The sequence below is a fragment of the Microcaecilia unicolor genome, chromosome 7, assembly GCF_901765095.1.
Source record: "Microcaecilia unicolor chromosome 7, aMicUni1.1, whole genome shotgun sequence".
In the NCBI taxonomy this organism is placed as follows: Eukaryota; Metazoa; Chordata; class Amphibia; order Gymnophiona; family Siphonopidae; genus Microcaecilia; species Microcaecilia unicolor.
This window is the reverse complement of record NC_044037.1, coordinates 285,742,396-285,755,930: the sequence shown is the minus strand read 5'-3', so window position 1 is coordinate 285,755,930 and position 13,535 is coordinate 285,742,396. Positions and strand designations below refer to the sequence as shown.

The window sequence follows — 13,535 nt, the reverse complement described above, 5'->3', positions numbered from 1 at the left end:
CTTGCTGCCAGCCCTGACCACTGCTCGTTCTTGACTATCCTCGCTTGCTGGCAGCCCTGACCACTGCTTGTTCCTGACTATCCTCGCTTGCTCCTGCCTCTCTCGTCTGGCCAGTCTGCCAACTCTTGCGGTTCCAGAAGTCCGGTTGGCCGCCTGCAGCTGGGAGCTCAACTCCCGGTGAATGGCGGTCGCCGTGGGTGAAGTCTAGGGGTTGCTCGGCTGTCCTTTGGAGGCCAGCGGTCACCTTACCTCCGCCTCCAGCAGGACCCAAGGGCTCACAGAATTCCAACACAAGACAGAAAGCCGAAGCCATGAGCTCGCAGACGCAACCCGACCTGAGGGATCTGGCAAAGATTTTGCAACAGCAGCAGGAACAGCTGAACACCCTGTCGGGGGCCCTCCAGAATGTCTGCTCCCAGCTGACGACAGTGCAGGCTCAGACCCAGGTTGCAGCAGCGGCCCCACCGGCCGGGGGGGGGGGGTCCCTTTGCGGGGCCACGGTTCCCTAAGCCACCTCGTTACGATGGAACCCCGGCACAGTGCCGGGGGTTCCTGAATCAGTGCAACCTGTATTTCGACATGCAGCCGGGGGCATTCCCCTCGGATCGGATGAAGGTGTCCTCCCTTATTTCTCTCCTCTCTGGACTGGCCCTGGCCTGGGCGTCCCCGTTTCTCGAGCAACGGGACCCTCTTCTGTTTGACTTTGGGGAGTTTCAGTGCCAGTTTCGACTGGTATTTGATGTCCCAGGAAGACCCTCCTCGTCCGCAGCGGCGTTGCTACGATTCAACAGGGAGAGGGGACTGTGGGCGAGTATGCAGTCCGGTTTCGGAACCCTGGCAACCGAGCTGCGATGGAACCAGGAGGCTCTCTCTGCTATCTTCTGGCAGGGTCTTCAGGGTCGGATCAAGGATGAGCTCGCGGGACGGGATGTCCCAGGATCGCTGGACGCTTTGATCGCCCTCTGCATTCGGGTGGACACACGCTTCCAGGAGAGAGCCAAGGAACAGGCGGCCCAGCCCCGAGATCCAGTGGCCGCGCTAGGCGGGTGCTGTCGCCTAAAGGATCGACCAGTGCCCGGGGAAGTCCGCCGGAAGAACCCATGGTCCTGGGGCGCCATCGCTTGACTACCGCTGAGAGGGCTCACCGACGTCGCAACAAGTTGTGCCTCTATTGCGGAGAGGCCAGCCACTTCATCCACGCCTGTCCAACTCGGCCGGCGGGAAACGCCGGCGCCCAGGCCCTGTGAGAGGAATGGTCTTGGGGCGTTCGGCTCCCCCTCCCGACAACTTGATCACCATACTGGTGACCTTGTGCTGGCAAGATAAGATGATCCACACCAGGGCCTTGCTCGATTAAGGAGCAGGGGGAAATTTTATTAGTGTCGAGCTGTTTGATCAGTGGCGACAGCCTGTGGAATTGTGCAGTCCGGTTCTGCAGGTCACCTCCATTCAAGGTACAGTGCTACCTCACCCTATCACCCAGATCACTCCACCACTCAACATGGAGGTGGGTAAATGACACCGGGAGAAGATCCAGCTTTTGATCCTGCATAGCTCCATTCACCCCATGGTCCTGGGACTCCCATGGTTACGGCGCCACACACCTTCGATTGACTGGGCCAGTGGGTAGATCCATCGCTGGGGCAGGCATTGCAGTAAGAACTGCCTGGGAGGGCCGGCAGTTAGCTATCTGGTCCTTATGGCAACTCCCCAAAAGCTCCAGTCCTGTAAGGTGGCCTTGCCGAAGGAGTATCAGGCCTATGCCGATGTCTTTAACCCGGTGGAGGCGGACACTTTACCGCCGCATCGAGCATTTGACTGTGCCATCAACCTGCTGCCGGACCAGATGCCTCCTCGGGGCAGGTTATACACGCTCTCTCAATCAGAGTCCAAGGCCATGCGAGCCTATGTCCAAGAAAACCTGCAGAAGGGGTTCATCCACCCATCCTCCTCGCTTGCTGGAGCAGGGTTCTTTTTTGTTAGTAAAAAAGATGGCTCACTCAGACCCTGCATTGACTATCGGGGCCTCAATGCGATTACGGTGAAGAATCGGTACCCCCTGCCACTGATCCCGGAGCTATTCGACCGGCTCCAGGGAGCCCGGATCTTCACAAAGTTGGACTTGTGGGGGGGCCTACAATCTCATTCGTATTAAACAGGGGAATGAGTGGAAGACCGCCTTCAACACTCACAAAGGGCATTTTGAGTACTTGGTTATGCCTTTTGGGCTGTGTAATGCCCCGGCGGTTTTCCAAAATTTATCAACCTGGTGTCCCAGGACCTTCTCTATTCCTCGGTGATCATTTATTTGGACGACATCTTGGTTTTCTCCAGGTCACCTCAGGAACACGTTGGCCACGTGTGTGTGGTGCTCCAGCGTTTAAGGAGGCACCGGCTGTTTGCTAAGTGAGCAAATGTGCCTTCCATCAGCCGGTGGTCCCTTTTCTGGGCTACATCATATCCGCCCAGGGTCTCCAAATGGATCCTGACAAGCTGCAGGCCATCCAGGCCTGGCCCAGAGCCTCAAGGTGTTGCAACGTTTTCTGGGGTTCGCAAACTATTATTGCCAGTTAATTTGGCACTATTCTCTAGTCACCGCTCCCTTGACTGCCCTTACCCGGAAAGGAGCGGATGTCCGAGAGTGGTCACCCCAGGTGCATAAGGCTTTTGCAACTTTGTAGAAGGCGTTCCTCTCTGCTCCCATCCTCCAGAGCCCCGATCCCAGTAAGCCGTTTATCGTGGAGGTAGACGCCTCATCTGTGGGGGCCGGGGCCATCCTGCCCCAGGTCAACTCTTCCGGGAAGAGACTCCCGTGCTTCTTCTTTTCCCGCAAATTCACTCCGACGGAGCGGAATTACACTGTAGGGGACCGGGAGCCTCTGGCCCTGAAACTGGCGCTCCAGGAATGGAGGTATCTGCTAGAAGGCGCGGAACACATGGTTACCGTGATTACGGACCATAAGAATCTGCTATACCTGCAAGAGGCTAAGCGACTGAACCCTCGCCAGGCTCGCTGGTCGCTGTTTTTCGCCAGATTTCAATTCCGCCTTGTGTTCCGGCCAGCTGAAAGCAATATCCAAGCAGATGCGCTTTCCAGAGCCTTCGAAACACCGGAGGATCCTGAGGACACGCATCCCATGTTGAATCCCGACTGTGTTCCAGCCATGCCCACAGCGGTGGATCCCGCAAGGGCCCGGGTGCCTCTCAAGGATAGAAGAAAGGTAATGTACTGGGCCCACTCATCGGCCTTCGCGGGACACTTTGGCTTTCACAAGACGCTGCACATGTTTGCCCGACAATACCGGTGGCCTCACATGGCGCAGGATGTGCTTCAGTATGTCGCGTTGTGTTCCACCTGTGCCCGCACCAAATCGGTGATAGGAAGACCATGGGAGGAACTCCAGCCTTTGCCGGTCCCCGAGGGTCCCTGGGAGGAGCTCTCCATGGATTTCATCACAGATCTTCCTCGCTCCCAGGGACATACGGTGATCTGCGTAATAGTGGACTGGTTCTCCCGAATGGCCCATTTTGTTCCGTTGAAAGGGCTGCCTACTTCCGCGACCTTGGCCTCTCACTTCATTCAGCATGTCTTCCGACTCCACGGATTACCCCTCAGAATTATCAGCGACCGGGCGTCCCAATTCACCTCCCGATTCTGGAGGGCATTGTGCGATGCCCTGGGAGTAACTACGCATTTTTCTTCGGCCTACCACCCCCGGACCAATGGAATGGTAGAGAGGATTAACCAGACTCTGAAAGGATTCCTCCGAGTCTTCACTAATGACAAGCAAGACAATTGGTCTCCGCTCCTCCCGTTACGTTCCTACCTGTAACCTCCGCTCTCAAGACAAATCCCTCCTTTCAGTACCCTTCTCCACCACCGCCAACTCCAGGCTCTGCCCTTTGTGCCTCGCCTCACCCCATGCTTGGAATACATAGTAACATAGTAGATGATGGCAGAAAAAGACCTGCATGGTCCATCCAGTCTGCCCAACAAGATAAACTCATATGTGCTACTTTTTGTGTATACCTTACCTTGATTTGTACCTGTCCTTTTCAGGGCACAGACCGTGTAAGTCTGCCCAGCACTATCCCCGCCTCCCAACCACCAGCCCCTCCTCCCACCACCGGCTCTGGCACAGACCGTATAAGTCTGCCCAGCCCTATCCCCGCCTCCCGCCACCGGCTCTGTCACCCAATCTCGGCTAAGCTCCTTAGGATCCATTCCTTCTGAGGAGCTTAGCCGAGATTGGGTTGCAGGAATAAACTCCCTGAGCCCATAAGCCAGGCCCCCTCCCTGCCCATCTTCAAATCCTTACTCAAAGCCCACCTCGTCAATGTCGCCTTCGGCACCTAACCACTTTACCTCTATTCAGGAAATCTAGACTGCCCCAACTTGACATTTCGTCCTTTGAGCAGGGACTGTCCTTCTTTGTTAAACTGTACAGCGCTTCGTAACCCTAGTAGCGCTCTAGAAATGTTAAGTAGTAGTAGTGGTCTCCGCTCCTCCCGTGGGCGGAGTTCGCTTACAACTACATTAGATTTCCTTTGTGGCTTCATCCCAGATTAACAGCTCAAACTTGATCATGTTATGATCACTGTTTCCCAGGGAACTTAACACCACCACCTCTTGCACTATGCCCTGCACGCCACCAAGGACCAGATCCAAAATGGCTCCCCCTCTTGTCGGTTCCTGGATCAGTTGCTCCAAGAAGCAGTTGGATATTACATCTAGAAATTTTATCTGCCTGGCACTCACAGATGTAATATTTATCCAGTCAATAATGGGGTAATTGAATTATAGTGTTGCCCAATTTGCCAGCTTTCCTAATTTCTGTAAACATTTCTTCTTATTGCTACTACTACTTATCATTTCTATAGAGCTACAAGACGTACGCAGCGCTGTACACTAGAAAATGAAGAGACAGTCCCTGCTCGACAGAGCTTACAAACTAATTGTTCATTTTGACCAAGCGGATGGTAGTACAGCCCTACAAGAATACTCCTTCCCTTCACACATGGAATTTCTATTCATAATGATTCCACGCTGCTATCTGTTTCATGTGGAATGTTTATTTTATTAGACTTGATTCCTTCGTTAACATATAGCGCAACCCCCCTCCAATTTCATCCTTTCAATCATTATGATACAATTTGTACCCTGTTAACACAATGTCCCATTAATTGTCCTCTTTCCACCAAGTCTCTGAGATGTCTCATCATTAAGTGCTATATACTCTTAAGTCTCCCATCTTATTTTTTAGGCTTCTAGCATTTGTATACAGGCACTTCAAATGTGTGTTTTCCTTGGATCTACAAGCTGCTTAGAAGTTGATGGGGATAATGTGCATCCTTTATCCTGCTCTCTCTTTAAGCACACCTAGCTTACTTTCAGTATTGTTGAAACCTCTCTAAATGTCCTGTTTCAATAGTATCCTTCAAGGATACTCCACACTGAACCATGTGCTCCTGGGCGACTGTCGGCTCCCCCCCCCCCCATTCTAGTTTAAAAGCTGCTCTATCTCTTCAAATAGCAACGGAGGGCTCTGTGGATACCCAAACAGTGCAAGCACTTCTGCCCCTCTGAGCCAGACCTGTCCCCTAAGAAGGGCAGAAAAACCAGCTGATTGACATGAAACGGAGAAAACACCTCAGGCAGAAAGGAAGGAATCGCACGGACAACCAGTCTCACAAAAAAACTGGTGGAAAGGCTTCCTACAGGCCAGAGCCTGCAACTCAGAAACATGCCGACCCGAAGCCAAGGTCACAAGAAGCACTGTCTTCAACGTCAAATCCATCAGAGTACAGGAACCCAAGGATTCGAAAGGCAGCTCTATGAGGGAGATCCCAAGGCGGAATAGGCCTACAAATCGGAGGACAAATAAGATGTACGCCCCCCCCCCCAAAAAAAAAAAAATCACATCAGGAAGGGACCCCAAAGGATGCCCTGAATCAAGCCCTGAAAGTAGTCCAGAGCCGTCAGCTGCAACCTTAAGGATGATAAAACGAGACTTTTATCTAGGCCACAAGTACCCGGCAGAAACCCAAATCATGGCGACACCATGTCACCAATCTCAGGGCAAGCAGCTGCTTCCCCATGTCTGTCTCAATAGCAGACTATGGACTTTTCCTCCAGGAACTTGTCCAAACCTTTTTTTAAAACCCAGATACACTAACAGCTGTTACTACATCCTCCGGAAAAGAGTTCCAGAGCTTAATTATTCGTTGAGTGAAAAAATATTTCCTCCTATTTTTTTTAAAGTCTTTGCACTTTTGGAATGAGTAAAAAATTGTTGGGCTATTTGACAGCAGCTGCCCTCTCTGCAGTAAAAGTGAACTTTGATGGTTTTTGAGTTTGTGTGGTTGTCAGGACCTATAGTTTTTCAATAACTGCAGCTGTTCTTTGCCATCTCTCAGAAGACAACCATCTAGCTGCTTAATGGTTGAACTGGCCCTGTGCCTATGTGCCTTTATAAAATAAGCACTCAGAGCACGCACAAATTTACCCCTGCTCCAGGGGAGATGTGAATGTGTTCATGTATTCTATACATGTACATGAACATTTGTGAATAGCAAATGTGAAATTATCCACTACCCTTTAACACTAAAATTACTGCTAATAGTAAATGTTAATAACCGTGAAATTGTCCACTAATCTTTAAACCCACACTGTTATCTAACATTAAATGTTAATCACTAGTGGTTGATGCAGTGCAGGTCCATATCCCACTCTGTTGCACTTGTGATGGAACGTGTGAGCCCTCCAAAACCCAACAAAAACTTACTGTATCCAACAGTACACCAATACAATAGCCCTTATGTCTGCAGGTGTCACCTATATGTGGATACAGTAGGTTTTTGGTGGGTTTTGGTGGGCTCAACATACAATATAAAGGGTTAACAGTGATATGTGTATCTGGGACCTTCTATATGAAGTCCACTGCAGTGCCCCTAGGGTGCCCCACTGCTCTTCTGGGATATCTGTATGGCCTTTCTATTAAGAATACTGCCCCCCCCCCAATATATCCCAATGGATAGTTTTTGTGCATTTTTCCCTTGAACTTTTTTTTTTACGAAGTTCAAAAAGATAGATGCACTGAGCACAAAAACATCTAGCAAATGGCCATTTTCGAAACAAAAAGTTGAACTTTTTCTGGTTTGAAAATGGCACGTTCGCAACTGGATTTTTGAATGTTTTCCGCATAACGTCCAAAATCACACTTAGATGTTATATTGAAAATGCCCTTCATTGTAAGTGTGTACATTTAAACTCTGCCCCAATAAATGGAAAAATATTAAAAACAAACATTTTCATTTTTATGTAACAGGATATTATTAGTATTGTTAAAGTTTTTCAAAACTCTTCCTCTACTTAAATTGTGGCACTGTCCCTGTTTTGGTTATACACTTCCAGGCATTTACTGCCCCTAACTAATGAAGTATTTCCCTCACCTTCAACTTCATGTTATGAATCCTTGGTCTTTCAGCTTCTTTTTAGGGAGACTGCATCCTTATTTTACTTACTTGAACCTTGCTAGACTCTGCACCATCAGCTCCAATTGCTGCATAATTTTGCTGCTTGCTTTCCCTATCAACTGGGATCTATGGTACTGCAACAAGAAATACATTTGGAAGACTAGATGGGCTATATGGTGTCTGCCATCACACTCTATTTCTATAATTTTCTACACCATTCCCATATTCCACTCTTGAGGTACTACCACTATTGGTTCCTGATCAGATCTAGTACCTATCACAAATTTGTGATTACCATATTATAATAATTTCATGTCCTTACTTCTGTACAGTATATGTTGTTTCTCCTAGACTACAAACCATCTTGCTTCCTCCACTTCCAACCTCACTGTCTTCTCCGTGTTCCCTGTACCAAGCTAGCTCTCCCCTGTTTCTGAGTCTTTTCACTGCTGGATCTCTTCCTCTGGAACAAACTCTGCCTGGATGTCCAAGAGTCTATCTCATTGTCTTCCATTTAGAAGGCAACCAAAACTCAAGGTTTTGGTTTTGGCCAAACCCCAAACTGGGGGGGGGGGGGGGGGGCATAGCCTCCATCCCAACCAAAAGCAGGTTGCATAGCCCCCCCAGCTCACCTAAAAGAAAGCCCATCCCCTGCAATGAAAGCCGCTGTTGCCACCTCAATTACCCCTCCATGACTGAAAGCTGCTGCCCTCCCTCAACTCCTAGACCCTCCTCAGGCCTCCAGGAGTGATCCCTATAAGACTGCTGTGGGAGGTTGTGGTAGCCATTTTGAGACTGGAAACAGCATGGCTAGAAGCAATTGGGAATTCTTCCTGCCCATGCTGGTTCCAGTCTCAAAATGACAGCCATGGGAGGACTCAGTGACATTTTGACTACAGAGCCAGCATGAACAGAAGTGACCTTTGCTCCTGCCCTGATGAGGCCAATAGACCACCAAGGCTTCTAAGGTATGCCCAAAAAGGCCCTACAGGTGGTGGGAGGGCATCGACTTTCAGTTGAGGGGCCAGCAGTGGCTTTCGATGGGGAAGGGGTGGCGGGGGCTGAGGGGATGTGCAGCCTACTTTTGGTGAGGAGAGGGAGTCTCTGTTACAACTGAAAATGAACTGTCATTTTTGGCCAAAACCAAAACAAGGCGGAATCCAGATTTCAGGCTGGTTTCCCGGCATCACAGCAGAAACCGAAACTGAAATTTGGTCGGCCTCTACTTCCCTTAAAATCAAAATTCTACCTCTTCCATTTTGCCTGTCTCTACTCTTAGCTCTTCTGTTGTTTCCCTCCCAGGTCATGGTTATCAATCTCTACACTGCGGTTATATTTTTGTTATAAGGCACCCCACATAAAAGCTGAAATAAAACCAAGTTACTCACCCAAAGCAGGTGTTCTCTATAGACAGTAGGATGCAAGTCCTTATAACATGGTGACATCATCAACAGACCCAAGCACAGAAATGCTTCTTCAGAAGGATTTATCAATGAGTTTTTAAGAAGACTCACCATGCATGCACATCGATTCACACCTGCTGTTGTTGCATGGGACCACTTCAGTCTTTGCAGAAGCACAGAAAATACAACTTTTTGTGTAAGGATAAATGAGGACTTGTATCCTGCTCTCCATGGAGAACAACTGTTACAGATAATTAACTTGGTTTCTTCAAGGGCAAGAAGGATAGCAAGTCCTCACAACATGGGACTCCCTAGTAACAGAAAAAGGGGCAGAAAAGGGGGTAAATAACCTTCTATTGGAAGGGTTAAAGAAGAAGTAGGAAGCCCTGCCAACATTCTACAGTGTGTATTACATACCTGAGTTTATTCATAGTAACATAGTAGATGACGGCAGATAAAGACCTGTATGGTCCATCCAGTCTGCCCAATAATATAAACTCATTGCATATGGTATGAAGTGGTGCATCATATGTATACCTGATCTTGATATATCCTTGCCTTTTTTAGGGCATAGACTGTAGAAGTCTGCCCGGCACTGGCCTTGTTCTAAAATTTCTGAAGTTGTTGTCAAAGCCCCTGAATAGCTCCATGCCAGCCCATCCAAATCTATTCAGCCTCGATCAGGGCACAGACCAGACCCGATGGAAGGAGTGCATTTGATAGTTACAGCTCCCTGGACAGTCTTAATTTAACCGAGATCCTGGAGACATCTAGGGAACTGACCATGAATAGAGCAACTCTAGCTATGACTTCTGAATTGGACACTGACAGAGATCTTGTTTTAAAGATATTATTAAAAAAAAAGATTTTCTCTCTTTCAAGCTGCAAAGGTATTTGTATTTCCTGATTTAGCAGTTTCTATTCAACAGATAAGGAAAAGATTTCTTATGGCCCCAGGCTTTGGCCTTGTTGCCAATTTATTTTTGAAAATTCCATGTAATTGTATTCTTAAATTAGGTTGGTAACATATGTGACTGTCTCTGGGAAAAAGTGACTGAAGTCAATCCTAAACAAAAAACGAGATTTTAATGAATTCTGTTGGAGCAAACAATTTGTAATATAAACAGTCCAAATCATATCCTTTTATGAGAAAACAAAAGTTACAGAAGTTCAAATATGTAATTTTTTCTGACTGCTCATGCACTCACGACATAAAAATTGTCCATTCTCAACATTTTGGATCTACATAAGTACATGAGTGTTGCCATAGTGGGATAGACCGTAGGTCCATCAAGCCCAGTATCCTGTTTCCAACAGTGGACAATCCAGGTCACAAGTACCTGGCAAGATCCCAAAACAGTTCAATACATTTTATGCTGTTTATCCTAGAAATAAGTAGTGGATTTTAATAATGGCTTATGGACTTTTCTTTTAGGAAAATATCCAAACCTTTTTTAAACCCCACTAAACTAACTGTTTTTACCACATTCTCCGGCAACGAATTCCAGAGTTTAATTACATGTTGAGTGAAGAAATATTTTCTCTGATTCGTTTTAAATGTACTACTTTGTAGCTTCATTGCGTGCCCCCTAGTCCTAGTATTTTTGGAAAGAGTAAACAAGCAATTCACATCCACCTGTTCCACTCAACTCATTATTTTATAGATCTCTATCATATCTCCCCTCAGCAGTCTTTTCTCCAAGCTGAAGAGCCTTAGCCATTTCAGCCTTTCCTTATAGGGAAGCCATTCCATCCCCTTTATCATTTTCGTTGCCCTTCTCTGTACCTTTTCTAATTCCACTATATCTTCTTTGAGATGCGGTGACCATATCCTAAGTCACTCAGACCATGTATTTTCCACACTCATCCTCTTTGCCCACTTAATGAAAGGAGTTGCTCAACCTTCTCTTGAAGGCGAGTGCTTGTAACCCCCTCCATTTTGTGCGTAACATTTCACAAGTAAATGCCTATGAAGAGCTGACAAGAAGCTACTACTTCTACTATTTAGCATTTTTATAGCGCTACAAAGTGTACACAGCGCTGCACAAACATAGAAGAAGAAAGACAGTCCCTGCTCAAAGAGCAAGCTATGCAGCAGTTGAGTACATCATTCTGAAAGAATTTCCTCCCAAAAGATTCCATGTCTCAGCATCTCTCCCTGGGGCACTGAAAGTGCAAATTGCACTCTTGGTCATTTTGAGGGGGATTCAACCATCACGGAATGGTAAAGAAGCTAATGCTTCTTGAATCTGGAACCATTCTGAACTCTGTACATCCAGTTAATCTTCTTATTAATAGCATTTATAGAGAGGGGTTTCTCCCACATTTTCATCTGTACATCCTTGAGGATTCTATAAGTGAGTACTGTCACAGCTTCCTTGGGTGAGTTTTATTTATTTATTTATTGCATTTGTATCCCACATTTTCCCACATATTTGCAGGCTCAATGTATTGGAGGATGTTCAATGATTCTGCCCTGGGTTCATCCATTGTCTTAAACTTAAATGAAACAGCCTCTGCCATTAACCCGAGTTCCTTGGGTGGGGGCTTTCTCCTTTTATGTGGTTGAGATGTATCTGATGGTAAGTCAAGTGAACCCTCCTTTTTAGAGAATTCTTCTGGCTCCGTCAAAACACCAGAAGAGCTCAGTCAGACCCACAAATACTTGAAAGGAGAAGTCTGGGTCTCTGCCTGCCTCAGTCTCTGCACGTCCGTGTGAATGGGCCTCAAATGAGAGCATCAAAACACTGATGATCTCTGATGCCTCAATAAAGTTTCCTTCCCCAGTGCACTGGAAATGAACAATGGTGTGGTAGACACCAATCCAGAGGTCCTTCAAGGTATCAGTGTTGAGCTTCTCCTGAATGCAGTGTGTGGGTCTCAAGGACTGACTAGATCTCTTGATGCAACGACATCAAGTTCAAAGCTGCAGCATCACGTTGAGCAAAGATGCACTCCAATGAAGTTCATGAGTTGCTCTTCAAAGGCTTCTACTGACAAAGGTACAGGGAGTACAATAGGAGTTGTCACATGATCCTGAGTCATTTGAGGAGTATTGGAGGATTGGTCATGTACCCACTGGTACCGATGAGGATAAGTGGTCCCTCAATGCTCTTCACATTGTGCAATAATGAGGTGCAATGTTAAGTACCCTTGTCTCAGTCTGGTGTTTGGTATCATGAGCTCTCAACATTGACGAAGGGCAATCCCTTCCTCTTCTTCAAGCGGGAGTTGGATGATGTCTGATCCCAATGGTCTCTATCAGTGTTGAATGTAGACAGTTATCAATGCACTCTTGAAGCGTATGTATCCCCAGTGTTTGATGCAGTTCCTAAACCCACTGAGATCAATTCCTCTAATGCCACTGGACTGGACTTAAAGGTGCCAAAAATGTCTTTGTGCTGCTTCTCTTGACCTTAAAAGACTTCTCTTTGACATCTGCAAACACAAATTACATCAACAGGGTTCATGGTCAGTGCCCACACACTGAATTTGCTAATTGTGAGTATCCAGTATCACTTTTTAAAGCCTCTGGGACTTTTTTAATGGGAGTTATTGCTGAAAAATGCAGCCACAGCAAAATCAAATGACCAATTTTGAAAAGCTACCCAAGGCCTTCACCAAAGGCCTGAAGCAGATGTAAGTGACAAAAAAAAATAAAACTTGAAACCAGCCAAAGAACCTACCAGAGTACCAGGAACTGCATGACAGTGACAGGACTTGATAAAATAAATCAGCAAAAAGCTGAAAAAACACACACATGAAAAATGGGCTGTGTCAGCACTGCTGCGCGGCAGCCGCTAGCACAGCTTAGTAAACAGGGGGGTGAATGGTTCTGTGCAACAGAGGCAGGCAGAAATTGACAAGTAGTACACCATCCTGCTTATAATCGAACGAGAAAAACGCCCAAGTTCCGACCTAAATCGGGAGATGGACGTTTATCTCACAAAAACGAATAAAGCGGTATAATCGAAAGCCGATTTTTGGACGTTTTCAACTGCAATCTGTCGCGGATGCGGACAAAGTTGATGGGGGCGTGTCAGAGGTGTGGCGAAGGCGGAACTGGGGCGTGGTTATCTGCCGAACAGAGATGGGCGCATTTCACCGATAATGGGAAAAAAGTATGCGTTTTTAGCTAGAATTTAGGACACTTTTCCTGGACCCTGTTTTTTCACGAATAAGGCCCCAAAAAGTGCCCTAAATGACCAGATGACCACTGGAGGGAATCGGGGATGACCTCCCCTGACTCCCCCAGTGGTCACTAACCCCCTCCCACCACAAAAAATGAAGTTTCTCAACTTTTTATTTTCACCCTCAAATGTCATACCCACCTCCCTGACAGCAGTATGCAGGTCACTGGAGGAGTTGTTAGGGGGTGCAGTGGACTTCAGGCAGGTGGACCCAGGCCCATCCCCCCTACCTGTTACAATTGTGCTGCTTAATGCTTATTAGTCGTCCAACCCCCCCAAACCTACTGTACCCACATGTAGGTGCCCCCCTTCACCCCTTAGGGCTATAGTAATGGTGTAGACTTGTGGGCAGTGGGTTTTGAGGGGGATTTGGGGGGCTCAACACACAAGGGAAGGGTGCTATGCACCTGGGAGCTCTTTTACCTTTTTGTTTGGTTTTGTAAAAGTGCCCCCTAGGGTGCCCGGT

General features: G+C 47.3%; 1 protein-coding gene across 1 annotated transcript in view; it reads right to left on the bottom strand.

Annotated features, from left to right (window-relative positions):
• The window catches only part of LOC115475138, a 123,966-nt gene that overhangs the window by 33,481 nt on the left and 76,950 nt on the right, over window positions 1–13,535 (bottom strand). The gene's annotated exons all lie outside the window — the stretch shown is intronic.